We start from the raw sequence: 27,579 nt of genomic DNA on the forward strand, positions 1-27,579 counted from the left end.
CTTGATCTTGGGCCAAGTTATTTTGAGGGATGATAGATCTGTTTTGATTTGAGCTTGAAGTAGAAGCATGACTATTTTGCCTACCCTAATCAAAAGAGCTATTCCACTAATTAGGAGGCCTACCACCATTTGGAGCTTGATATTGCAATTGGGGAGGCTTGCCACCTTGAGCCTGCTACCTTTCCAAGGCCACCACCTTGTTACTCATTTTTTATATTATAGAAAAACTATCCTCTAATCTCTTTCCTTGGTCCTTCAACTCCCTCCCTTGCTCTTGCAACTTTTTATCCAGGGTCTTCTCTCTTTTATCTATATTCAACACTAGACCTTGGAGCATCTCTTTGAGTTCATCTATCCCATTTGAGGATGTGGAAGCTTGAGGGACCGGAGTAAGGGCTTGTGATGTAGAAGTTGTAGGAAGAGGGGCCATTGTTGGTTGGTGGTTGGGGACATCAGGAAAGAAAGGCATAGGGGGCCTTGGAGCCAACTTTCCTCCTTGTATCAAGATGTTCTTAGCTTTTATGACTATCTCATAAGAATTAGGCAAGGTATCTCCTCCCATAGTTTGGATTGTAGTGGCAATATCACTATTAAAAGCTCTAAGGTAATGAAAGAAGGCATTACTAGGGGTAGGTTTCACTGTAGTAGGTATTCTATCCCATGTCTTTTGGAATCTATAGTTAAAATCAGTCATACATTCATGGGGGGGCCTTTTTATAGTAGTCAACTACTCTAAAAGTGACATATGGTCACTTATATCCTCAAAATGTTTGCATAATCCTGCTCCTAGTCCATCCCAATCAGTTATAGAACCATGAGCTAAGCCTCTATACCATTATAATGCTTTTCCTTTTAAAGATGAGGCTAGAAGTCTGATAGCAACATCATCCTTTATGATACCATGAATGTTACAGACATTTTCTACTTCTTGGATATGTTCTAAAGGGGAGATGGAAGTTTCACCAGTAAAATGAGGTATACTTTTTAGTGCAGATACTGGTATATCATGTCTTTGGGCTAACAATAGAGGACTTCCACCATTAAAGGTGGCAAAAGCATGAATTCTTGGCTGTGCCATGTAAACAAGTGTTCTATTAATGAGTGTTGATGGCAATCTAGGTTGAGTTTGAGCAATAGGAGGAGTAGAGATAGATCTTATAGGTATATTAACTATTATTACACCCCTAACTGGTGATAATGATGTTCTAGTCCTCCTTCTTCTAGGATTTGAAAGAGAAAGCTCTTGATATTGAAATTTACCTCTAGAAGACACCCTTGTTTCAGCTTTGGGCATGAATTTCTGCAACTTTGGCCTAGAACAAGATTTTTTGATGTTCAGAGTCACCAAGTACTTTGAAGAATCAACCTCTTGAAGGCTTAAATACTGAAGCCAGCACTACCTCTTCAGCATTAATTTCTGAAACTCTTTCTTCTTGACACCAGTAGACTTTAAATTTTGTTTGAAAAGGTGTCCCACTAGGCATGCCAAAAACTATTGTCACTTAGGTTTGCACCCTTTTCCAAGGCCTATACACGAGGACAACCTAATGAAACATGGAAACAGCCTCCAAGCTATAGGACTTGAACTGCGAGGTTGAGTCTTCCGAGAAGGCCAGCTTCCTCTTACTATCAGGGCGCACCTATCTACTCTTGGAGAGGAAAAGGGAGAAGAAGAGCACAAAAGAAAATCTACCTAGTCTGATCTAAGGAGGTGATGCACCAAAATAGAGTGTTCGGACCAATTCTCTTCACATACATGCGCTACTGAACCAGAATGAAACTAAGGATATTACACATCCAGACTTGCTTTAATCAAATAACCACATACAGATCAGAAAACCAAGACAAATGACACAAGGAAGAAATTCACTTATATATCATTCACAGACAAGAAGAGATACAGTTATGTGAATTACAAATTTCCACAAAACAATGGCACAGGAAAAGAATTCTTAAACTTAATACCAATGGATGAAGGAGATAAATAGAGAATTAGACAGTTCAGAGGCATAGGGGAGTTTACACTAGAATTACAGAGCAAAAGCAGAGGAAAATCAGAGAGAAGAGTCCCTTACAAAAACTATAATATCTGCCTTTATAGTTCAGGCATAACTGAGATCTTTTGCTGCTAAAGTGACCCTGCAACTACCTGCCATTAAGTCCTATGGAGGACAATCATGGAAATCTAAGGAAAATCTAAGTTTTGTTGCAATAGGTGTTCTAAGAGGACTGAAAATGGCACCATAACTGCACTCTGACCCGGTAGATGGATCGACTGAGAGGGTGGAGTGTCTCTCTATATTTTGCATTCATTTCTGGTGGTTTTGGATCGATCATGAAGATCAGATCACACAAAAAAATAGATCACCTTCATTTTTTGGTTCATGAATCAGCGAGGGGTCAGAGAGTCAACCTTGTTTCACAAGCCAACTGGGCCATGCAGGCCAATCACTTCTTTTTATTCTACCACCTGGGAAGTCCTCTTTGGTTGACCTCCTAACCGTGCCACCCTTCAAACTGTTATTGTTAACTGTAGCGATCACATTAACTACCAACTGTCAACCACCAACTTTAGCCGAGCCAGCAAGACACATGTCAACAAGGCGCTGTGTCACCATGGTATTTTTTGTGCAACTTCAAAAGGTGAGATAGCGTCGACCATCGATCTACCTTAAATTTGATGATCGTGGAGATACGTCGTACCACTATACTATTCTTACCCTAGGCCCATCATATCTGGCACCACCTCAACAAATGCACCACACTCGGATGACACCTGGCAGTACTTTACTGACATACCCTAGCGAGACCTGGCTCTACTGACACATGGAAAAAGGGTGCCATGTCGCTATGGTAAAGATTGTGCAACTTCACCATAGCGACATGGTGCCTTCCATCAATTTTCCTTGATCTAACGGCAAGCAATAGATACTGCTGCTCAGTGCATCGATCAATAGAGATCGGCCACGTATCGCCGTCTGCATTTCCTATGCCTCCGAACCTAGACCCACATGTCGCTAACATAAAACTCATGTGGCTTATCCATAGCACGATGGCACCTACCGTTCATCTCTATAGATCCAACGGTGGAGAAGTTAACCCTTTTCTTGCATTGGCGACGTTGAAGATCTGGTCCCATGCGCTGATTGTATTTTGACTTGGCATACGTGGCTGTTCCCCATTATACTAATGAAGCACCACCTTGATCTAACAAGGCACCAACCTGGAGGGTTGGTACTGCTTTGACCCTACTAAGGGACACGTGGCGCCTAGGTGTTATGTCGCTGTTGTAAATCTCGTGCAGCTTTTCCATAGCGCGATGGCACCCATCATAGATCAATTTCAATCTGATGATCAGAACCACCTCGTACTCTGTACATCCTTCCCTCTAAAAAATTGCTAGGCCCGTGAACCACATATGCCCTGACTCATACACCTGGCACCTCTCTATTGGCCTTCGAAGCATCAACCTGGCAGACTTTGGTACTGTTTAATCCTGACCACGCCATGTCAATCAGGCGCTATGTTGCTAACGAAAAACTCATGAGTTTTCTGTTGGTGCCATGGCGCCCTGCCACTTTTTGAAACTTTCTGGCCCATGAAACTGACCGCCCATCGCTAACTTTCCCGATGACGCAACCTGCCCGCTGCTAGCATTTCCGTTGGGCGCTATGTCGCTATGAAGATTTTTCGGCCAACACACGATAGCAACATAGCGCCAATGGTGTCGTGGAACCTTTTTGACCCGCCAAAGAGTCTTAGATGACCTGCAAACTGGACCCACCAGACATGCGTCAACAAGGCATGATGTCGCTAACATAAATCTCGCACAACTTCACCATAGCGAGATAGCGCCCTCCATAGGTCTTCCTCAGATCTAACGGTAGAGATGTTGCGGGCCGCAAAAAATATCATAAGGTTTAAAACTTTGTTATTTTTAATATTTCACGGGTATTTGACTATGGATATTTCAAAGGTGGGAAGGGCAATATGAATTATGAATCTTGGCAGGAAAGTTAAAATACAACATTACCCAATCTCTACTTTTAGAGAGAAGTCTTAGAAGATTGAAGGGAAGGAAGGAAAAGCTCTTCTCAATTTGTTCATATTACCATAACCTCTTTCTGAAGGTAGGATTTCTTCATCTCCTTGTTCATGTTTTTCATGATGTTTCATGCTTGTTTCATGCTTATGCTATTGTGTTGTTTATTGGTATGCTTGTATGTATGTTGGGTATGCTTGGGAAGGATTGAAACCATGTTTTCTTGAATGCTTTCCTTTCATGTTTCTATTTGAATTTCAAAGTTTTCTTGTATGGGTGTTTTGGCATTACTCACTCTTGGAGAGGGAAAAAGTGGCCAATTTTGGGAAAGGTCTTTTTAGTTGGACTCCAACAGTGTAGAGTCTCTTCTCAAGATGAGAAGAGGGAGAGAGGGTAGGGTGTTATGGGCCCCTACTTGTCAGCACAAACCACGTATGATTTTTGGCATGTAAGAATGGAAGAACGGAAGTTCTTCAGTTATAGTCCTGATTGGGCACTTGGTTTGGTGTTGTGTCTAACATCTCCTATTGGAAAAATCCATCTTTCCCTAGTTTTGACTCAATGTTGAATCTTGTTGTGAAAACCTAGTATTGATATGAATGTTTGATTTTGTCTCTTTGTTATGTTTGTTTGTCACCTGGTCAGATTCTGTTCCCTCCACGATCTTGGCAATGTATTGCAGAAAATGATATGGATCCCTTTATAAGGGTTATGAAAGAAATTTATCTGATAGTTGAAATTTTGGGATTGGAATCCTATGAAATTTGTATTTAATAAATTTGTTGTAATGGCAACGACGTCGGGTTTTCTTCCTGGTTCTTTTTCGGTTGAGCCTTTAAATCAGGTTGCCAATAAAATAGTGATTGAATATTATTGCTTCTTATGAGTTTTCTTTGTAATTTTCAGTTATATGGATGCATATCAAAAATAAGATGACATGATGATGTTCAATTAGGCAAAATTGAGGTTTCATATATGATGAGATGAAAGTATGTGGTGAATGTAGATTCATTTTCGTGATTATTGAAATCAAAAATAAATCTTGCAATGTTGTTTAAAGAAGTTATACAATTCTTGGCTTAACTATATTTTAGCAAAATTCAATAGCATTGAAGAAAAATATATATATACCCTCCTTTGAATAATGGATTAGATTGGTATTCATACTTAGACAAATATTTATCTTTATTCCTTTTGTTCTTGAAAATTTCAAGACTTAGAAAAATTAAGGCTTAAATTTTTTTTTTTTAAATCTCTATAAGGCAATTTAGTCCTCTAGATTTTGTATGAGGAAAATAAATCCATGCTTTTGAAGACAAAGAATCTATAAAGATTCTTTTAATTGTCCTTTGATTAAAATAAATAATAAAAACAAAAAAAATTTAAAAAATTTGAATAAATCAATTCAAAGAAAAAAATATATCCTATCTCCATCTATAAAACTTTTGTAATAACTATCCTAAAATATCCTAAACCCAACAATAAAACTTTTTCAATAACTACCTAATCCTATCTACAATACTCTACCCTCTTATTTTATTTTACTGTTTTCATCCTAGATGTAATAATTGATCTAACATGTCAGAGATTTTCAAAGAGGAGGGTGGCTGAATATTTATAATAATAAAAAAGGTTGAAGTGGACATTTTGTTAGTGTAGTTTTTTCATTTTTCCTATTTTGCTAGGTTTTTCCTACACTTTTAATAATCTCGCTTAGGTTACTAAAGCATGTCTTATTAGGTGAATGGTTGTGAGGTGTCACCTTCCTACATGTGAGCATCCATTAGCTATCTTGGGAAGATACTTTTCTATCTTTAGTCCGATAAATGGTTGCTCCTCATTGGTTGATGTTGCCACCTCCTCCCTCTTCCTAGCCTATATAAGCATGCTATCTGGCTTGTATTTGCATGTCTTATTTTTGCATCCTCTTAATGCTATTTTGCTTCCAGCATTTGCATTACTCTCTTGGAGACTGACTCTATGATGCTATTTTGATTTTGTATCATTTGCATTCATAGTTTAGATATTTACTCTTTGCACTAGTTTTCTGGGTTGTTAATCTTTTCAGATTCTAACATGGTAGAGCTTTTCTATGTGCAAGAGTAGATTTTAGTTTCCTTATTTGAGAGATTCGGGGGGGGGGGGGGTGCAAATAAATTTTATTATAGTTTTTTGAAAAATGAAGTATGCTCTTCTCTTGCATCTTTGGATGATCTTGAGAATTAGAAAAGTTTTGACAAAAACAATTTTTCTCTAGGGTTTCAATCTCAAATCTGACAACCAACTTGCATATTTGGAGTTTTCAATCAGTTTTGCAAGTTTCAGCATGCCATTGATGGACTTAGGAAGCTGATCCAGCATTTGCATGTCATATTCTGGTTGCTGGGGTCGGTTTTTGATTTTTGGAGCCATTTTTTACTGTTAAAAGCGTCTAATTTACACTACAGCGACATCTTTTGTACATCAAAAAGAAAAACGCTTTATGGGTTTTGTTCGTAGCCCCGAAAAACCATCTGGGTATCTTTTATATTTTGCATGCAAGTTGTATATTTTGTAGAATCTAGCATGCAAAGCTACAACCATACCCCTCTCTGTTGGCAGTCATAGATTTGAATGCAGTTTTCAAATGTCTCATTCTTTCTCATACGGACTCCGATTTTGATGATTCTTGTTATGAACTTGGCTATTTTTTTGTGCTCTATCAATTAGTAGAGTTGTTTTTTTTATTTTCATGCATGAATTCTTTAGAAATTGCAGATTCTCAGCCGTAACTATGCACAGTTCTCGTTTTGGAAACTTCAGAGGATCATAACTTTCTCATACGACCTCGTATCGAGGCGATTCTTTTTTTGAAAGTGCATGATTTTTTGAGTAGATCACAGTGGTGCTATTTTTTCCCTTGATTATTGTGCCCAAGTTTCACTTTTAGCATATGCTCTTCATGAGGAGGCCTTGTTGGTTTTTTTACCGTAACTTGAGCATACAGACATATTTTTTCAATATAAAAAATGAATCGAAAAGCAGGTTTTGAGACGGAGATGATGGTACAAGTTTTTTTTATTTTTTCTACAATCTGGTTGCCTGTTTTGGCAGTCAAAGCCAGTTGTTCTATTTTGCCTTCTGGGAGCCATATCTCGCTCATTCAGACTCTTTTTTGGGCTTGCCAGATATCGTTGGAAAGCTAGTTCTACGAGTTATTTAGTTGTAGAGGTCTTTTATCTAGATTCTCCTCCAGGTTCTTTCTCCTTCGAGTTTTGCACTTTCGCACTCTGGTGGATTACTTGGATTCTACAGGTCCTGGAATCTCTTCTTCTGTTCTTTTGGCTCACTCTTCTTTCTGAATTCTGAGCATTGTATGCTTCTATTCTGTTGCATTCCTTTTTTGTAAATGCATTGAGATAAAGTGCCTACTTTTGCATATCTAGGATCTTGTACACCTTTTGTTTGTTTGTACTCGCACTCAGTTATAAAGTGCCATGGGGGGTCATGATGTTTTGCCATTTTGTGCTCATCCACCTTTGTCAAGTGAATTTTTCTTCCATGACATTAGCCCATGCAGTGTGTCAGTGACACCGCCCTTTATCCTGTACTTGTACTTCTATTGCACTATTGGTGTTCCTAATTCTTCTTCTTGCAGATGTTTTTGGCATTGCATTTCAGTGTTCTTGTCACCCCTCTCCCTATTCAACATTATGGGGGGGTTCACTTGTTGTTATATGCTTCTTTGGTTGATGGTTTGTGCCTTCTACTTCCATGGAGGTTCTATAGATCAACATTTTGATAGAGTTTGCAGCTTCATGCTTTAGAGATGCTTCATGCTCTTTTTTTGTTCCTCTCTTTGGGACATTTCCTAGATTGGAGGCTTAGTTTCCTTCATCTAGTTCTTTTTCTTATATTGGGTACTTGATAAGGCCTTGTTGCCGGGACCCATTTTCCTGCTTTCATAGCTTTGCTAGGTTAGCATCCACCTAAGCTTCGCTTATGGGGGGGTGTTAGTGTAGTTTTTTATTTTTCCTATTTTGCTAGGTTTTTCCTACACTTTTAGTAATCTCGCTTAGGTTAATAAAGCATGTCTTATTAGGTGAATGGTTGTGAGGTGTCACCTTCCTACATGTGAGCATCTATTAGCTATCTTGGGAAGATACTTTTCTATCTTTAGTCCGATAAATGGTTGCTCCTCATTGGTTGATGTTGCCACCTCCTCCCTCTTCCTAGCCTATATAAGCATGCTACCTGGCTTGTATTTGCATCTCTTGTTTTTGCATCCTCTTAATGCTATTTTGCTTCCAGTATTTGCATTACTCTCTTGGAGACTAACTCTATGATACTATTTTGATTTTGTATCATTTGCATTCATAGTTTAGATATTTACTCTTTGCACTAGTTTTCTGGGTTATTAATCTTATCAGATTCTAACACATTTAAGTCCATGAAATAAGATTGGTTTAAAAAATAAATAAATAAACAAAACTTTGTAAACCCAAAAAAAAAAAAAACTTTATTCAATGCCTTTAAAACGCTATACGTTGAGAACATGTCAGCATGATTGGAGGATGTGGCAGGCGCTTTTAAAGCGCAGATTTTTTGGGGGGGATTGTTTTCATGACTTTTGTAAGATTAAAATAAAACCAAAAAAGACTTTGTTTTTTTTTTTTAAGGTGACGTGGGATAGTTTAGTTTCTTTCTTAGCATAGGCTTTTTTTAAATTTAGTTTAGTTATGATGTGAGTAGTATTAAATTTAGTTTAGTTTAGATTTAATTTAGTTAGTATTTTAAAATATTGTTTTGTTTTGTTTTGTAAATGATATTTAAATTAAAGTTAGTTTATTTTAATTAATAAAAGGATTTAAATTAAGTTTTGTATTAAAAATTAAGATAGAATTAAATTGAAGTTAGTTTAGTTTTAAATTAAGTTTTGTATTAAAAATTAAGATAGAATTAAATTAAAGTTAGTTTAGTTTAAAATTAATTTAGTTGTTTTATTATTTTAGAAAGTTTTAAATTAATGATTAGTTAATATTAGTTAGTTAGTTTGGAATTTTATCTTTGCATATATTTAATTATTGTGATCTTTTTAAATATTAAGTTTTGATACGTTGTTCATATGCTAGTTTAAATCTAAATTAAATTGGTTTATTTTATTAGCATTTGATTTTAGATAAGAATTGTTGTTAGATAATATTTATTTATTTTTGTTTTGTTAGTTTTAATATTAGATTTATTAATATTATTAGAGTAATATGTAGAAAATGGCTTGTTTGATTTATTAGTCAAAAAATTATAAGTTATTATTATTATTGGATGTAAATTTAATTTAGTCAAATGAAATTTAATTTAAGAATTAAATAGAAATTGTTATATGAAAAGAAGAAAGATGTTAACATTATATTATTTATTAATTTGGAGTACTGTATAATTTATTTAATTTAAATATATTTTTTTAATTATTTGATACATTATAAGTTAATTAATAGATTTTATTAAAATGTTAATCAATATGATTGCTTTAAAATTATATAGTTAATATTGTTTTAGTTTAGTTAAAGTATTGTTAAAATTTGTAGATAATGTTTCATGAAATATTTTATTATCTTAGTCAAATTTAAATTTAATTTATATGGTCATTATATTAGGAATGTTTTATTGGATTTATATAAAATTGTGATTGGAATAAAATTAAAGAAAGTATATTTATGTATACGTTAGATGTGATATTATCTTAGTTAGTTCTTTGATTTAATATTTCAATTTAATTAGAACCGTTTTCATTTGAATTGTTATTCAATATTTCTTTAAATATAATGTTATATTAGTAATGAAACAAATGTCGATATCCGATTAATAACGAGAGTTCAAATTTAACGATGTATTCCTCCATAAGATTATAAACTTAAGATGAAATGTAGAGAACCTTTACTTTAACTATAAACACAACCATATCAAACTTAGAGCATTTTAATTATTAATTTAAAAAAAATTGTGTGTGTTTTTGCCCTCGTATTTTTGGGCATGACATTTTGGTAGCTCGTGTTTCAACACTGGGAACCTTAAACCATTACGCTTCTGAAACTTAAAACTAAACATTAAATTGTGTAGGATGCCTCCTATTACTCAAAGCAACCGACGAGGTAGAGGTCATAAGGCAAGAGGTGTTAGAGTAGGATAGGAAGATGGACCACTTCCACCACCATCACCACCTCCACCACCACCAAACCTAAACTAGGACATTTTGGAAGCTCTTTAGACATTGATAGGTGTAGTCCAGCAGAGGGTAGTACCTGTAGTTCAGCCAGGTCAGTAGATTCTAGTAGTGGAAGTAGAGGGACCCGGAGGAGGTAGGCCCGGAGGTAGAGAGAGGACTAGGAGTCTCCCACTGAGACAGTTAGAGGGACAGGGTGAGCATGAGGGTGAGTCAATACACCAAAGAGGACCCCCACTTGATAAACCTCCTAGGCGTATAGGAGATGATATCAGGGAATTGATTCAACTCGGGCCACCATTATTTATCAGTTCCACTAAGGGGATAGTAGCAGAGGCATGGTTACAAAGCCCACATCAGTGCTTTGGATTATGTCCTTATGGGAGTAATCTAAAGGCTTGTCTAGTAGTCCATCAGCTAAGAGGAGATGAAACTAATTGGTGGCATCAGGAGGAGACTATAGGAGGTGTGAGGATGGATACCCTCACACAAGAGTCATTCTTGGAGAGATTCTGAGAGAGGTATTTGTTAGAGCACTTCAGACAGAGGTAGATAGAGGAGTTTTATTCTCTTTATCAGAGGGGTCTTACAGTAGCTCAGTACAAGAGCAGATTTCTCAAGCTCCTTCCTTATGTTGATACATGAAGGATGAGAAATTTTGAGTTCATTGCTTCATCATGGGATTGATTTTTTCACTTTAAGGTTCTGTTTGAATGACCTTCCCTACCACCTTCAGGCAAGTATTGGAGATAACACTAGTTACTAAGGATACTCGAGGTAGACAGGAGTCATGGAATCGGTCTCAGAATCGAAACTCTACCCAGCAGAAACCCCCTTGGAAAGGGAATCAAAACTATACACCAAGGTCCTCTAAGGGCCAATAGTCACAGCAGTAGGATCCCTCACAAGATTATCAAGTCTCCAAGCCCAAATAGTGGTAGTCACAACAGGATCAAAAAGTACATGCCCCAAAACCATAGTCAGAGAAGACTTAGCAGTCTTCCAAGGGTGGATACAGTGGGTCTAGCAGGTCAGGAGGCCCATAGCAGTCTAGATCATAGGATGCACAATCTTATACCTAAGGACCATGCTACACTTGTCATGGCATGGGTCATATTGCTAGAGATTGTCCACAGAGACAAGTATCTAGTGGATAGAGAGAGGCTTTTTCAGAGCTGACAATTGGTGACATGGGCAGGTCCCATAGAGTTTTTGCAACAATTGATAACCTCCAAGTTGAGCATCAAGCTACAATTATCGAGACTACAACTAGAGTCAAATGGGCAGTTAGTGCTGAAGCCTATCCATATTATTGCTCGACGGACCCTAGCACTTCGAGGTCGAGAGCTGGATAGGGTTAGGGTCCAGTGGGATTGTTATGATGAGGTCACGGCTTCATGGGAGGATGCAACATGAATGCGATCTTAGTACCCTTATCTTTTTTATGAACTCTAGGAGGAAGTTCATGCCTAGTGGGGGAGGATGTAAGGCCTCACCCTGACCCATCGTAGCATAGCGATACATTATTATTATTTTGATACTCATGACTCGAGATGTCGAGACATTATCAGATATTTGAACATATTATATTATTTCATGTTGTGTGATGTTTACTTTCAGATATTTGAGTTCGTCATTTAATGTTTTATGAATATGCATGTTGATGAAATAAGTAAATGTAGGAATAACACTTTGATTATGAAATTGTAATGATTAAGAATATGAGCAGGATGAGAGAAACCTTGATTGATTTGAAAGATGTATGTTTTAATTTATGTGACTTCCTGATACATATATACATATGTGCATGTGATTTTATGGAGCTACTGATGTGTGCAATGAGTGTGTAGGATATTTTAGCTGAGAAACCCAATAGAGGAATGGAATTGATCCCTATGTGTCATTTGTGGGAACCATTTTGTTCGTATCTTATTGTATTGTGAGATGTATGAATGTATTTTTTTTATCAGTAAATGTTAATGTTTCGTAACTATGTTTTTTTAGTGTCACTTGACACTCATGAATTGCATATGCATTCCAACATGCTAGTTAGGGGTAACTGTGTTACCTTTGGACCTAAGTCAGATTAAGTTAGTGACCTTTTTTCTATTTTGGTTTCTTAGTCGAGGTTAGTTACCCCTAATCCAGATTAGTACTTAATCTATATTTTGGAGTTGTTAAATGGTCCTAATTATTCCTAGCATTTGATGGGTCCCAAATCAATTCCTAAGGCCTTAAATCATAAAATATTTATACCCAAGGGGTATGAGTATGGGTTGGGGGCATTGTCCACCCCCTAAGCCCCTTTTGTTGACTTTTGAGGTCACTCAAAAAGTCTATTTTTGCCTTTGTACAAAAATTGAAAGTTGTTACCATGAGTTGGATAACCACAAGTCCACTTATAGCTTAACCTTAAGTTTGGTTGAGTTAGAAACTTCTAGATTTTTAGGTGAGTGGGGGAAGTTATTACCCTTTTTGAAAGTTGAGTTTGGATCTTATTTAGAGGCCCTTTTTGGAGTAGTTTTGGTTGTTACCCAATCTCTACTTTTAGAGAGAATTCTTGGAAGATTGAAGGCAAGGAAGGAAAAGCTCTTCTCAATTTGTTCATATTACCATAACCTCTTTTTGAAGGTTGGAGTTCTTCATCTCCTTGTTCATGTTTTTCATGATGTTTCATGCTTGTTTCATTCTTATGCTATTGTGTTGTTTATTGGTATACTTGTATGTATGTTGGGTATGCTTGGGAAGGATTGAAACCATGTTTTCTTGAATACTTTCATTTCATGTTTCTGTTTGGATTTCAAAGTTTTCTTGTATGGGTGTTTTGGCATTACTCACCCTTGGAGAGGGCAAAAGTGGCCAATTTTGGGAAAGGTCTTTTTAGTTGGACTCCAATAGTGTAGAGTCTCTTCTTAGGACGAGAAGAGGGAGAGAGGGTAGGGTGTTATGGGCCCCTACCTATCAGCACAAACCACGTATGAGTTTTGGCATGTAAGAATGAAAGAACGAAAGTTCTTGAGTTATAGCCCCGATTGGGCACTTGGTTTGGTGTTGTGTCTAACATCTCCTATTAGAAAAATCCACCTTTCCCTAGTTGTGATTCAATGTTGAATCTTTTTATGAAAACCTAGTATGATATGAATGTTTGATTTTTCTCTTTGTTATGCTTGTTTATCACCTGGTCAGATTCTATTTGTGAGGCCTTGCCCTGACCCATCGTAGCATAGTGACACATTATTATTATTTTGATACTCATGACTCGAGATGTCGAGACATTATGTGATGCTTTGAACATATTATATTATTTCATGCTGTGTGATGTTACTTTCAGATATTTGATTTTCAACATTTAACATTTTATGTATACGTATGTTGATGAATTAAGTAGAATGTAGGATTAACACTTGGATTAAGAGATTTTAATGGTTAAGAATTGAGAGAAACCCTGACTAATTTATAGATGTATGTTTTAATTTATGTGATTTCTTGATACGTATATACATATGTGCATGTGATTTTATGGGACTACTGATGTGTGCAATGAGTGTACAGATATTTTAGCTGAGAAACCTGACGAAAGAATAGAACTGATCCCTATGTGCTTATTGTGGAAACCTTGTTGTTCGTAATTCAAGTATTTTATTGTGAGATGTGTGAATGTGTCTTTCTGTGATCAGTAATTGTTAATATTCTTACTATGTTCTTTTAGTGTCCCTTGACACTCGTGAATTTGCATATGTTCTTCAGCATGCTATTTAGGTTTAGCTGTGTAATCTTTGGACCTAAGTTGGATTAAGTTAGTGTCTTTTTTCTAATTTGGTTTTTAATTGAGTTTAGTCACCCTTAATCCAAATTAGTGCTTAATCTGCATTTTTTTAGATTTTAATATTGTTCTAATTATTTCCTAGCTTTTGGTTGGTTTTAAATTAATTCCTAAGGCTTTAAAACATGAAATATTTATACCCAAAGGGTATGGGTATGGGTTGGGGGCATTTTCCAACCCCTAAGCCCCTTTTATTAACTTTTGAGATCACTCAAAAAGTCTATTTTTGCCTTTGTGCGAAAATTGACTATGGCTACCATGAGTTGCATCACCTCAACTCCACTTAGTGGTTAACCATAGTACAGGTTGAGTTAGGAACTTTTAGATTTGAAGGTAGGTGGGGAAAGTTATTTCCTTTGTGGTGGTTGAGTTTGAGACTTATTTAGAGGCCCTTCTTGGAGTAGTTTAGGTTGTTACCCAATCTTTATTTTTAGAGAGGAGACTTAGAAGATTGAAGGATGAAAGGGAAAAGCTCTACTCAATTTGTTTATTTTCCATTACCTCTTTGTGAAGGTAGGAGTTCTTCATCTCCCTTGTTTGGATTTTCATGCTTGTTTCATGCTTATGCTATGGTGTTGTTATTTGGATGCTTGTATGTAGGTTGGATATGTTGGGAATGATTGCCACCATGTTTCTTGAATGTTTTCCTTTCATGTTTATGTTGAATTTTGAAGTTTTCTTGTTTGGGTGTTTTGGTATTACTCACCCTTGGATAGGGCAGAAGTGACCAATTTTGGGAAAGGTCTTTTTAGTTGGACTCCAACCATTGTAAAAGTCTCTTCTCAAGATGAGAAGAGGGAGAGAGGGTAGGGTGTTATGGGTCTCTACCTGTCAGCACAAACTTCATATGAGTTTGGCATGTTAAAATGGAAGAACGAAAGTTCTTGGTTTATAGCCCCGATTGGGCATCTATTTGGGTGTTGTGTCTGACTTCTCCTGTTGGAAGAATCCACCTTTCCCTAATTTTGATTCAATTTGAATCTTATTGTGAAAACCTTGTATGAATATGCATGTTTTTTTTGTCTCTTGGTCATGCTTGTTGACACCTGATCAGATTCTGTTCCCTCCACGGTTCTTAGAAATTTGTTGTAGAAATTGATATGGAACCCTTGATGAGGGTCATGATGAAAATTCAATTAAATTGTTGTAACTTTAGGATTGGAATCCTATATATGTTTTATTTCAAAACCTTGTTGTAATGGCAACGACACCAGGTTTTCTTCTTGCTTCTTTCCCAGCTGAGCCTTTGAATCAGGTTTGCCAATAAAATGGTGATTGAGTATAATTTCTTATCATGTGATTTAATCATAATTTTTAGTTAGATGGATGCACATCAGAAATAAGATAATATGATGATGGTTTAATTAAGCAAAATTTTCAAGTTTCCTTATATGATAAAAATGAAAATTATGTTAAGGAAAGAAAAATGGTTCTGGTTAATATTTTAATTCGAGTTTGTTTAGGAGATCAAATAAATCATGTATTATTGTGACACAACTATTGAATCCATGTTTTAAATCCATTCAAATAATATACCCCTTGTAAAAAAAAATATATATATTACTTTGTAAATCTATACTTAGAAAAATAAAGAAAAAAAAAATGTACCAAGAGAGTAAAAACTCTTTGGTTATTGTATGGGAAAATAATTTAAATCCCCTCTTGGTAACAAAGAATCTAAAAGATTCCCTGAATATCCTTTTTGCTTTATTGATAATTATATTTAAAATTGGAAGTAAAACAAAATAGGAAGGAAATATAGATATATATGTTTATAATAACAAAGTAAATAGCATAAATAAATATCTATTTAACATACCATTTAAATATCTATTCTTACCTATATAACTTTTGCACTAACTCCTCCAACTGGACATCAATTTTGGGGCATTGGTCATGTTTTAAAAAAAGAAGAAGCATTTTTTGTATAGCAAAGTCAATTGCTATTATGGGAGTGTGACATCACTCTGTCCCCACATCCCATCCCCCTTCTCCATTTAAATTTGGGTGCTGACCTCATGTTTGGAAGGAAGTTTCATTGTTTTTACACCAACAAACATATTAAATTTGTTTCAAATCCTCCCCCCCCCCCCCCCCCCCCCCCACCTTGCAACTTGGTCACCCACTTTTTGAGGGAGGCCTGCGCATGTTCTGTCATGGGGTAGCGCATTGTACCTCAGCCAACGCTTGGCCTTGGGAAGTGCTGCCCATGGAGTAGGGTGTAGGGGGTGTAGGGGGGAAAGGGGTTAGTTTAGGTTAGGTGTTAGGTGTTAGATGTTAGGTGTTAGTATGGGGGTTAGTGTTAGGTTAGTTTATATTAGTAGTTAGTTTAATTTAGCATGTTAGTTATAAGTTAGTTTAATTTCTTAAAATTTTAAGTTAGTTATAACTTATGTTATTTGTGTAAAGTCATTTGCTTAAATTTTATTATTTTTTTTTTACTAGTATGAATTTATTAGCATGTTTTAGAAGTAGTCATTAAAGTTAGTTTAAAATGTAATTAAGTTTAGATTTATGATTAGTCTATTATATTAGATTTAGTTAGTTTAGTTTTTAGATTAATTTAGTTGTTTAATTAACTTAGAAAGTTATAATTTAATAATTAGTTAAAGTTTAGATAGTTTTAGTATTAAAGTTAGTTCAATTTTTTTTTGAGTATTAAGTAGTTTTAATTTTAAAGGTAAATTGGTTATTTTTAAAATAAGTATAAATGTAGATTTTATTGGATTAGATATTTCAATTAATTTTAAACCCGAATTCATTTACATTGTTATTTAAATAATTTTCACATATTGTTGCAAGTGAATGCAATAACATAACAGATGTCCATATCATTTTTATAATGAAAGTTGAAAATCTTAACGATGTATTCCTCTACAAGAGTTTATAAACTTAAGACGTAATGTAGAGAACCTTTACTTAAACTGTGATCACAACCATATCGAACCTAGAGCATTTTAATTATTTTATAAAAAAAAAATTGTGTGCTTTTGCCTTGTAGTTTGGGCATGACACTATTCCCTCCACGATCTTAGCAATGTATTGTAGAAAATGATATGGATCCCTTGATAAGGGTCATGAAAGAAATTTATCTAATTGTTGAAATTTTAGGATTGGAATCCTATGAAAATTGAATTTAATAACTTTGTTGTAATGGCAACGACGCTAGGTTTTCTTCCTAGTTCTTTTCTAGATGAGCCTTTGAATCAGGTTGCCAATAAAATAGTGATTGAATATTATTGTTTCTCATGAGTTTTCTTTGTAATTTTTGATTATATGGATGCATATCAAAAATAAGATGACATTATGATGTTCAATTAGGCAAAATTCAAGTTTCATATATGATAAGACAAAAATATGTGGTGAATGTAGATTCATTTTCGTGATTATTGAAATCAAAAATAAATCTTGCAATGTTGTTTAAAGAAGTTATACAATTCTTGGCTTAACTATATTTTAGCAAAATTCAATAGCATTGAAGAAGAAAAAAAAAAAAATATATATATATATATATATATATATACCCTCCTTTGAATAATGGATTAAATTTGTATTCATACTTAGAAAAATATTTATCTTTATGCCTTTTGTTTTTGAAAATTTCAACACTTAGAAAAATTAAGGCTTAAAAAAACAAAAAACATCTCTATAAGGCAATTTAGTCCTCTAGATTTTGTATGAGGAAAATAAATCCATGCTTTTGAAGACAAAGAATCTATAATGATTCTTTTAATTGTCCTTTGATTAAAATAAATAATTTTAAAAAAAAAAATCGAATAAATCAATTCAAAGAAAAAAAAAAATCCTATCTCCATCTATAAAACTTTATTAATTACTATCCTAAAATATCCTAAACCCAACAATAAAACTTTTTTGATAACTACCTAATCCTATCTACAATACTCTACCCTCTTATTTTATTTTACTCTCTTATTTTATTTTACTCTTTTCATCCTAGACGTAATAATTGATCTGATGTGTCAGAGATTTTCAAAGAGGAGGGCAGCTGAATTTTTATTTTTTTTTAAAAGGTTGAAGTGGACATTTAAGTCCATGAAATAAGATTGGTTTAAAAAACAAATAAACAAACAAAACTTTTTAAACCCAAAAACAAAAAAAAACTTTATTCAATGCCTTTAAAATTTTGTACATTGAGAACATGTCAACATGACTGGAGGATGTGGTAGGCGCTGTTAAAGCGCAAATATTTTGGGGGGGATTGTTTTCATGACTTTTGTAACATTAAAACAAAACCAAAAAAGGCTTTGTTTTTTCTTAAAAGGTGACATGGGATAGTTTAGTTTCTTTCTTAGCATAAGCTTTTTTTAAATTTAGTTTAGTTATGATGTGAGTAGTATTAAATTTAGTTTAGTTTAGATTTAATTTAGTTAGTATTTTAAAATATTGTTTTGTTTTGTTTTGTAAATGATATTTAAATTAAAGTTAGTTTATTTTAATTGATAAAAGGATTTAAATTAAGTTTTGTATTAAAAATTAAGATAGAATTAAATTGAAGTTAGTTTAGTTTTAAATTAATTTAGTTGTTTAATTATTTTAGAAAGTTTTAAATTAATGATTAGTTAATATTAGTTAGTTAGTTTGGAATTTTATCTTTGTATATATTTAATTATTATGATCTTTTTAAATATTAAGTTTTGATACATTGTTCATATGTTAGTTTAAATCTAAATTAAATTGGTTTATTTTATTAGCATGTGATTTTAGATAAGAATCGTTGTTAGATAATATTTATTTATTTTTGTTTTGTTAGTTTTAATATTAGATTTATTAATATTATTAGAGTAATATGTAGAAAATGGCTTGTTTGATTTATTAGTCAAAAAGTTATAAGTTATTATTATTATTGGATGTAAATTTAATTTAGTCAAATGAAATTTAATTTAAGAATTAAATAGAAATTGTAATATGAAAAGAAGAAAGATGTTAACATTATATTGTTTATTAATTTGGAGTAGTGTATAATTTTTTTAATTTAAATTTTTTTTTTTAGTAGTTGATATGTTATAAGTTAATTAATAGATTTTATTAAAATGTTAATCAATATGATTGCTTTAAAATTCTAGCTAGTATTGTTTTAGTTTAGTTAAAGTATTGTTAAAATTTGTAGATAATGTTTCATGAAATATTTTATTATCTTAGTCAAATTTAAATTTAATTTATATGGTCATTATATTAGGAATGTTTTATTGGATTTATATAAAATTGTGATTGGAATAAAATTAAAGAAAGTATATCTATGTATAGGTTAGATGTGATATTATCTTAGTTAGTTCTTTGATTTAATATTTCAATTTAATTAGAACCGTTTTCATTTGAATTGTTATTCAATATTTCTTTAAATATAATGTTATATTAGTAATGAAATAACAAAATAAATATCGATATCAGATTAATAACGAGAGTTCAAATTTAACGATGTATTCCTCCACTAGATTATAAACTTAAGATGAAATGTAGAGAATCTTTACTTTAACTATGAACACAACCATATCAAACTTAGATCATTTTAATTATTAATTTAAAAAAAAAATTGTGTGTTTTTGCCCTCATATTTTTGGGCATGACACCACCTTAATCAAATCCAAATTATAATTTTTTTGATAATATTCCTTATATAAGTAGTAGACTCATGCTTAGTTGTGACACATATTTTTGGGTATTTTTATTCTAAATAAATAACTAATAATTAATTTTTGACTTTAATATTTTTGGAATTAAAAAACTCTCATGTCTAACCACCTCAACTAATTCAAAACTTTCCAAAATTCAATTTTTCATTTATTTTTCTTATAGTAGAAGAAACATAGAATGTGATGCATCTTTTGGATTTAAAAAATGTTGTAACATTTGAAAGTTATAGTTGTTTTTCAAGTAGTGTGTTAGTTAACACTTTATACTTAACTTCAGTAGAAAATAAGTAATAATTACTTACTAAACTCATAATTTGACAAACCTTACATTTATAGAAATATAAGAACATTTTTAAGAAACCCTTTTCATTTCATCAAATTTTGGTGAAAAAAAGTCATTAGCTACATTTTGAAGTAAAAATCACATAAAAATAGGCCAAAAGCTCATTTTTAGAATGTTTTTAGAGTTGACCATATAGGTTTGGTATCAAAAGATATAGTAGATCTTAGAAAGATATTAATTGTTTTCATTTAGTATTAGGGTGGGTAAGAAAAAAGTTGGAATGAAATTTGAAATGGTTTGAGATATTTCATAACTATAGATTTGTTAGATCACCACTTTTGGGCACACCATGATCCTGCACATACCCTAATGCTTTAATGATTCATAGTTTAAAAAAATGGGATTTATTTCGTAGCAATGTGAGATGATGTTTTTAATGATGATCATTTCATATTCATAATGATGTGTTGTTATAAATAAGCATTTGATGTTTGACTCATGTTTTATTATGGTACTTACCCCATACTTGCATGTGTATGGTGTGCATGTATATTTTATCTTCTGTCTGATGTGTTTGATGTGGTTAAGAGAGAGATTCATAGTCACCTTCTAGTCAGAATCTATATGATGTACCACTCCCTACCATTACCTATTTAGTTTAGATATATCTATATACATGTACATGTTCATCTTTTATGTAGGGTGTAAGTACTAGGCATCAACTTCCCTAAATTGCCAAGATGAGCATGCCCAATTAAAAATACTCAAATGGTGAAAATGGGAAGACAATGATCAGGTCTAATCTTAGACATAACCTAAATACTTGTCTTGCAATGAGGACTTGTAACAGATTGTCTACCCTTTTTAAAACTCGTGAGTCTTTTGCGTGTATGTGGTTTGATTCTTACTTTGGTTAATTTTTCTTATGCATTTCTTGAGGTTTGACTTAGTGGCTTGCCTAATAGATTAATTATTTATGATTCTTGGATCGATCATTTATATTGAACTATCATGCCCACAATACAAGGGCAAAAATACACAATATTTTTATTATTTTTTAATTAAGAATTAAAATGGTCTAAGTTTTAAATTTAATCTCCTACAAGAGAAGTGAAGGTTCACTGTGATACATCATAAGTTTAAAACTCTAGAGGATAAATACATCGTTAAGATTTTGAAGCTTTCGTTATTAGATTTATATCAATAAAATTATGTTCTTACATTCCTTATACAACATTATAGTAAAAGTTCTTTAAATAATGATGTAGATGACTTCAAAATTAGTTTAATGAAACATCTCCACAAATAACATCTACATTTAGACTTATTTTAAATAGACAATAACCTTAAATCTAAATTCAATTAATACTCAGAATTTCAGACTAACTTCAATACTAAAACTAAATACATTTAAAATTTATTTAAAAGAAAACAAATCTAAAAGAACGATTACATCCATACTATCTAAATTTGAATGAGTCGAAATCAAACTATCTTTAATTATTTAAACTTTACTTACCTAAACTAAATCTACTAATTACATTTCAAGATTGGAAGCCTTCCAAAAATAAATATCGATTTAACTAGCCTTGATTCTAAATTACGTACTATCAACAATTTCAATAATACTAACTTATATCTATATACTTAAATTAAGACTAATCAATTTCCTATTATAACCATTAATTTAACTAACACTATAAATACTAATAAACTTAAATAATAAAAAGAAACTATCTAAATTTAATACTTAAAAAAAAACAACCCATCTAAACTAATTTAAAACTAAAAACTTTTAAAATAAATGTAAAAATCTAAAACAACTTAAATAAAACATTTACTAACTAATACTAATTTAAATATCATCAACTAAATCTATGAAACTTAAACTACATTAATTAACAACTAACCAAAATTAAAACTTAACATCAATCACTAACTAAGCACAACTAAAATAATTTAACACTAACTACTAACCCCCTTAACCTACTAACACCTAACCCTACCTACACCCTACCCTATCCTTATACCCCGCCCTACATCCCTCCACATGGGCAGCGCTTCCCAAGGAGTGCTTTCCTTGGGACAGTGCTCTGCCCAATTAAAAACATGCAGACCTAATCAAAAGGGAGGCACCCAAAACAAAATGCAAGCCCCAATTTATCTTTTTTTTTATAAAAACAAAATGCCCACTTGCAACCAAAGGTGAGCGCTCAAAAGCTTAGGAGAAAAAAGGTGGGGGGATGGGACATGGATGACATCATCATAATGATGACAAAAACAAACTTTGCAATTAAATTTCTTAAAAAAAAACTTATTCAAGTATCATGGGAACTGATGTGCATAGAGAGAAGATAATGCATTGATGAAATAAAGTTGTATAGGTAAGCAAGTAGATATTTAGGATATTATGTTATGTATATATATTTTGAATTTCTTTGTAAATTTATCAAGTATATCTATGTTTTCCTCTATTTTTCTTTAGTTCAAATTTTAAATGAAAAGGATAATTAAAGGAATATTATCTATTGTTCCTTTTCAAATTAATATGGTCTCCCATACAAATTCCAGTGAGCAATTTTGCTCCTGGGAGTGTATTTTTTTTGAAAATTTTTCTGAGTATAGATTACATGGAAAAGTATATGTATATATATTTTTGGTCTATATGTTAAGGTTTATTTTTTTGAATAGATTTAAAACATTTATACCATAGCTTGAGTCACAATGACACCAAAATCAATTGTTCTCCTATATGATTTAAATTGGAATAATTCGACCTTTGTCATTAATTTCTTTTTAATGAAAATCTATAAAGACTTGTTACAACCTTAACATACCAAGAATTTGAATTATTCGTTTTGTTCAATAATGCAATAATTGTTTGATTCTAGTAATGAAGAAAACTAAAACTACATACATGATCAAATTTTTAGTTTTCAACATATAAGAAAACTTGAAATTTTGCCAAATTAAATCAACATCAATTCCATCCTATTTTTGATATGCATCCATCTAAATTTAAATCACAATTAAATCACATGATAACCAATTATACTCAAACACCAATTTTATTGGCAAACTTGATTCAAAGGCTCAACCGGTAAAGAACCAAGAAGAAAACTCGGCTTCGTTGCCATTACAACAAAGTTTGAAATACAAATTACATAGGATATCAATCCCAATTTCAACAATTTAATTGAATTTTCTTCATGACCCTCATCAAGGGATTCATAACGATTTCTACAACACATTCAAGAACCATGGAGGGAATAGAATCTGATCAGGTGACCAAAAGCATGACCAAGAACAATTCAAACATGCATATTCATACAAAGTTTTCACAATATGATTCACAATGAATCAACACTAGGGAAATGTGGATTCTTCCAATAGGACAAGTCAAGCACAACACCAAATCAGATGACCAATCGGGGCTATTAACCAAGAACTTTTGTTCTTCCATTTAAACATGCCATACTCATATGAGGTTTGTGCTAATGGGTAGGGGCCCATAACACCCTACCCTCTCTCTCTCTCTCTTCTCATCCTAAGAAGAGACTCTACACTGGTTGGAGTCCAACTAAACAGACCTTTCCCAAAATTGGTCACTTCTGCCCTATCCAAGGGTGAGTAATACCAAAACACCCATGCAAGAAAAATTTCGAAATTGCAAACATAAACATCAAAGGAAATCATCCAAAATAACATGATTTTCAAATTTTCCCAACATACCCACAATCATACAAACATTCACATAACAATAAGGTAGCATAAGCATGAAACAAACATGAAAATCTACACAAGGAAGATGAGAATTCCTACCTTCACAAAGAGGTAATGGCAATGAACAAGTTTGAGTAGATTTTTTCCCTTCCTTCTTCCAATCTTCCAAGACTCCTCTCTAAATGTAGAGATTGGGTAACCACCTCCAATAGTCCAAGAAGGGCCTCTAAATAAGCCTCAAACTCAACCACCAAAGGGATCAATAACTTCACCCACCCACCTACAAATCTCGAAGCTCCTAACTCAACCCACACTATGGTTAAACACTAAATGGAGGTGAGGTAACTCATGATGGTCATAATCAATTTTCGCACAAAGGAAAAATGAGACTTTTTGAGTGACCTCAAAAGTCAAAAAAAGGGGCTTAGGGGTTGGAAAAGACCCCTAACCCATACTCATACCCTTTGGGTATAATTATTTCATGTTTTAAGCCTTAGGAAATAGGTTAGAGCCAAACAAAAGCTAGGAATAAAATAAGACCATCTAACAACTCTAACAATGTAGATTAAGTACTAATCCAGATTAAGGGATGACTAACCTCGATTAAGAACCAAATAGCAAACTGACACTAACTTAAATCAACTTGAGTCCAAAGGTTACACAATTAACCCTAATCAGCACACTAAAGAACATAAACAATTTACGAGTGTCAAGTGACACTAAAAGAACATAGTTATGAACACTAACATTCACTAAACACAGAGAGATACATACATACATCTCACAATACAATACTAGAATTACGAACAACAAGGTTTCCAAAATTAGCACATAGAGACTAGTTATGTTCCTCCATAGGGTTTCTTGGCTAAAATATCTGCACACTCATTACACACATTAGTAGTCCCGTAAAATCACATGTACATATATGTATACGTATCAAAAATTCACATAAATTGAAACATACATCAATAAGGGTTTCTTCATCCTGCTTAATTCTTAACCATTTAAAATCTCTTAAATCAAAGTCCCAATCCTACATTTACTAATTTCATCAACATACATATACATGAAACATTAAATGACAATCATCAAATATATCTGAAAGTAAAATCACACAATATGAAATAATATAGTATGTTCTAAGCATCAGATAATGTCTCGACATCTCGAGTCATGAATATCAAAATAATAGTAATGTATGACTATGCTACGATGGGTCGGAGCAAGGCCTCACATGAACTTTTAGATGTTATTTAATTTAAAAGTGAAAAATGTTAAAATAGGATGATCTTGTGTTTTTTAAATTATTGAGACTAAATGGATTTTTAATTAAAGTGAAAGACTTAATTTAAAAGTCCTAATCTTAGAAAAATAAATTAAAAAGATTTGAAAATATTATATATATATATATATATATATATATATATATAATTTTGATTTTGGTGTAGCATTATTATTTAATTAATAAAGATTTAAAATTAGTGATATTTAAATAATGCACTTAAGTTATCTTTATTAATTAAATAATAAATAAATATTGTTTTATAATATTACTTTAAATAATAAAGTTGAGGAATAAATAAATTATAATAAAAGAATATTTTAATAAAAGAAAAATGATTTAAGTGTGCATGACAAGGTTAATAAAATAATTTTTTAATTTAAAAATAGATTAATTGTGAATGTAAGAAATAATTATAATTTTAGAGTGGCGGAGACAAAAATCCTAAAAGGTAATTAGAGCTCTATATTAAAGGGTTTTTGAGTCATTATTGGACACATAGGTTTTCAGAAGAAAAATTTGGAATTGGATCAAAAGAATTGTTGAAAGTTTTAGAGGGTTTGGATTTGCATGCATTCACAAATTATCTAAGATTTTAGTTGTGATTTTTGAGGTAGGGTTTGAAAATCCATTGTAGAATTTTATTGAAAGATCTGTCTACTTTGTGTCTCATTGGTGCTTGTATTATGCGTATTAATTTATTGTATTAATTCCAGATGAATTATGTTTTGGATTTTGGAAAGGAAAACTTAATTAATCAAGATAACTTGACTGCGAAAAAAATTATAGAAAATTATTATGACTCTATTCTTTTAAAAATCTCTTTAGATAATATAGGGAATATTTGATTATGAAAATTTAGAAGAAAATAATAAATTGAACAGTTAGCATTTCAATTTTAAATTTGTCATTAGAGCCATTTGATTATCATGAATTTTCTAAATATAGATGAATATTCTTTTTACATCTAAAATAATTTAATTGCAAAATTTATTGGAAAAGGAAAAAAAAATTGAGAGGGAAGCATGTTGTAGCTAAACTTATAAATGCATGCGAAAATAAATATACCAAAAATAGAAATGTAATGCTACTCTAAACAAAGACAATAACAAGGAAACATGAACAAGCATAAGGAACCATAGAATTTTTTTTTATTCATCATATTACAAGAACAAGAACAATGATTGAGTCGCTCTCAAATCATAGACCTCAAAATAGAAGAAGATATCATCTAAATAAATTTCCATAATGATGTTAATACATAATGGGTTTAGTACAATAAATAAGTACAATGTCATGCTAAAATGCCTATGTCCAACATATGGACTCTACAAGTAACAAATTATGTTTCAAAAAGTAACTTCAACAGTCATCCTTAGCTATTTGTTAACCAACCTGAAACACCTGAAAAACACACAAAAATGCCACACAACACAAAAAGGGGCTCAGTACATACTGAGTTAAAAGACATAGTCCACCTACATACATGTTAGAATAAACATATACAAAACCATAATGTAGATATTAGAACCACATAACATAGTACAATTCTAAAATTAATATGCAAGAAGTAACCATCTTCTTAACAATGCAAAATTAAACTCGCACTAAGAATAACCAATAAATGAATCATATATATACTGAGGTGTCATCACTATGGTTCTAAGATACAGAATCCATATATGGTAAGCTCATAGACAACACATAGTGGAACTCTCTATGGTCTTCGTGAAATGATGAAATAGAGACTTTCCTTGTTCTTCTTACTTAACCTTGCTGGTTAAAGTCATAAGTAAGGCCAATTATCTTTTGTATATAATTAACCCACCCAATTCATCTTAAAATTATCACTGAATTAATTAACTGAATAGGATAAATCGATATTCAGTCAACTTGATATACGTTCATTACAACTATCCTTAAAATACACATCAAACAGATATTCTAAGAATGCATATGCAACGAATAACAGTTAGATTTCACATGATGTTACATTCTTCATCTTTTAAAATCTCATCTTCTACTACCAAACTTGAAAGTAAACTTAGGTTATTTTAACAACAGAAATAAATACTACAATATTACAATCTTGTAAATATAACTAAACTGTTACATCAGTTTAATGATATTTACCAGTCGTAGTACTATGCTACTTATTTCTACTGTTATAGAAAATTAAACTTATCCTTCGAATTGGCCAAGATAATAATACAATGCACATATGATATTCTCACTTTGAATAACATATCATCAAACACATATATCATAAATCTATCTTTTCCATTGAAAACAATCTCCAATTCAATATTGGACAGAAATAAAGCATTAAAATAATAGATTTCCAATTCGCACACATATAATTTTCATCTCAAAAACATAATATAAATACTACTAGCATATCTAAAATGCTTCAAAAAAAATCCAATAAAATCATGTTTAACAATTCCCAACATCATATAGTTAACTATTTTTTTTTGAGCTGTCTTGTTGTTTTAAAACAAAAAGAACATAATTGATGATACCGAGTGTTCATACAAACTCAATTCCAAAATTGCCAATTGCAAGTTCTGACC

This window comes from Cupressus sempervirens, chromosome 3, assembly GCF_028749045.1.
Source record: "Cupressus sempervirens isolate cs-2001-9-10 chromosome 3, ASM2874904v1, whole genome shotgun sequence".
NCBI lineage: Eukaryota > Viridiplantae > Streptophyta > Pinopsida > Cupressales > Cupressaceae > Cupressus > Cupressus sempervirens.